The sequence below is a fragment of the Equus przewalskii genome, chromosome 29 (genome assembly GCF_037783145.1).
Source record: "Equus przewalskii isolate Varuska chromosome 29, EquPr2, whole genome shotgun sequence".
NCBI classification, from domain to species: Eukaryota; Metazoa; Chordata; class Mammalia; order Perissodactyla; family Equidae; genus Equus; species Equus przewalskii.
The window spans coordinates 38,335,443-38,337,779 of NC_091859.1; the positions used below are offsets into that span (position 1 = coordinate 38,335,443).

Here is a 2,337-nt window from a genome sequence, read left to right on the forward strand (position 1 = left end):
GAGAAGCAGAAGTGGAGGCAGTGTGTGCAGACAAGTCTTTCAAGAGATTAGGGGTTGGAATAGTACAATGGCAGGGGACAGAGGATGTGGGCTCAGGGGATTTATTCGTATAGTATGGGTGACACAAGAGCCCATTCAGGTTGTTATTGGGAATGATGCAATAGCGAGCAAGAAATCAGTGATCCCAGAGGGAGGAACAGAGACTCATGGAGGGTAGGCCCTGAAAAGAGAGGAGTACCTGCGATCCGTGTGTAGAGGTGTGGCTCAGACCAGCCACAAAGGGTACCTTTACTGCAGCATGAGACTCAGGCCCAGAAGCTCCGCAGCAGAAGGAATGGCCACGCTGTTGCCGAGGGTCACTGTTGCTTAGCAACCTGTGTTTAATAGGATGTTTCAACTGAATTCCTAATTAACGGCCATTTCAACTTACGCTAACAGTTCCTGTCACTGGGGTCCCCACTCTGCTTCTTTCCCTCCCCCAAAGTCTGGTACCTCTGACTCTTGTTGAAATGGTACGAAACTGGAAAGCTCAGGTTTTTACTTTCTTATACTGTTAATAATATATGCATTGATACGTGAAAAATAATACATCACAGAGAAGATGGATTTAGGGACTCATTCAATTTTAGGGAAGGATGCCAAAAATTGCAGGATTTAGATCTCCAGTTGAGGGCTCTCTGATGACCTCCAACTGCCTTCTTGCCCTCTTGCCCACAGGCATCTCAGACTAAGCAGAACTCCTAATTCCCTCTATTCAACCACCCAAACTCACTCATTCCTCTTACAGCGTTTAAGCATTGCAGAACACGGTCCCACCGTCTACCCATCTGACATGTCTCCCCAGAGTCATTCTGGATTCCTCCCTCTACACACTCCATACAATTAATTACTGCCTCCAACACATTTCTCAAGTTCTCCTTTTCTGCATGCCTTCTGAGTCTGCCCTGGTCCGAACCACCATCATCTTTCGCCTGGAGCCTTCTAACTGGTGGTCTTAGTGCTTCTCTTGACCCACCTCCAGCTAGAGAGGGAGCTTTTAAAACCTAATCAAATCAATTCATTCCCTTGTTTAAAACCTTCAAAGGGAGGCTGGCCCCATGGCCAAGTGGTTGGGTTCGCGCGCTCTGCTTCGGTCGCCCAGGGTTTCGCCGGTTCAGATCCTGGGTGCGGACATGGCGCCGCTCATCAAGCCGTGTAGAGGCGGTGTCCCACATGCCACAACCAGAAGGACCTGCAACTAGAATATACAACTATGTACTGGGGGGCTTTGGGGAGAAGAAGAGAGAGAGAAAAAAGAAGATTGGCAACACTTGTTAGCTCAGGGCCAATCTTTAAAAAAAAAAAAAACCTTCGAAGGGTTTCCCATTATTTTCTCCTGCCAGCTGGAGTTATTCACCTCCTTCCCTGAATTCTGTGTCTCGGCCTGGAATGCCCTTCCCTCAGCAATCCTCTTCTCCTCACTGGCTCCAAGTCAAGGATGTTTGTTTTCTGTGTAGCAGGCCTCCCCTGACACCCCCTCCTGGGAGCTCCCTTCCCTGTTCCCCATCAGGCACGCGGCCAAGTTCCTTTTCGCTTGGAACTAGATGTTTAAGTTTTCACTGTCTCCCTGCAGGAGGCGGTAAACTCCATGAGGACAGAGCTGTTCACCTGTTTCCTCCGAATCCAGCACGGTGCCTGGCACAGTAGCCATTAAATAAATATTTGATGAATAAAATGCTTTGCCATGAGCAGATTCTCTGCCTGTGAGATTCATGGTTCCACTTTTATAAAAATTAATAAAAGATCAAGCAACTCATGAAGGTTATTCTTCCCAGCTCATTTACTCTTCTGGGTGCTGCCACTCTAGTGTCTAATAGGATCGTAATAACTACCACTTACTGTGCCCAGTGCGTGGCAGGCACTGCACAACCCAGTGAGGTGGCCCTATTATTCCCATTTTACAAATTAAAACCTGGACTCCATCTGCTCATCATTCTTGATGTTGAATCTTGAATTGTTTATTGCACCTTGAAATCATGGAATTTTTCAAGTGGAAGGAGATGTAAGCCAGTTTACTTGATGCAGAAGGTAGGGCGCAGAGAAAGAAAGCCTAGCTCTCCTCGCGGAGGAACCGGGCCTGGAATCCTGTTAATGGTAAAACAAAACTGTTCATAAGGGTCAGACTAGCAAGCTACCCAATCCACTGCTCTGCCTTCGAGAACAGCCTGCTGCAGTCCTTGAAGTCTTATTGTCTAGCTCTTTGAGCCCTGAGCACCTAGTGTATGCTAGGTTCCGTTCTTGGCTCTGGAAGTGCAGCAGAAAACAAGAAAGGCTAAAGCCCTGCCCTCATGGGGTTGA

The 2,337-nt window shown here is 47.7% G+C and overlaps 1 long non-coding RNA gene across 1 annotated transcript; it reads left to right on the plus strand.

Annotated features, from left to right (window-relative positions):
- Window positions 1-406: 406 nt before the first annotated feature.
- On the plus strand, window positions 407-1,727 carry LOC139080239 (uncharacterized). Its single transcript, XR_011534566.1, has 2 exons — window positions 407-533; window positions 1,613-1,727. It is a non-coding gene; the product is annotated as an uncharacterized lncRNA (long non-coding RNA).
- The last annotated feature ends 610 nt before the right edge of the window (window positions 1,728-2,337 follow it).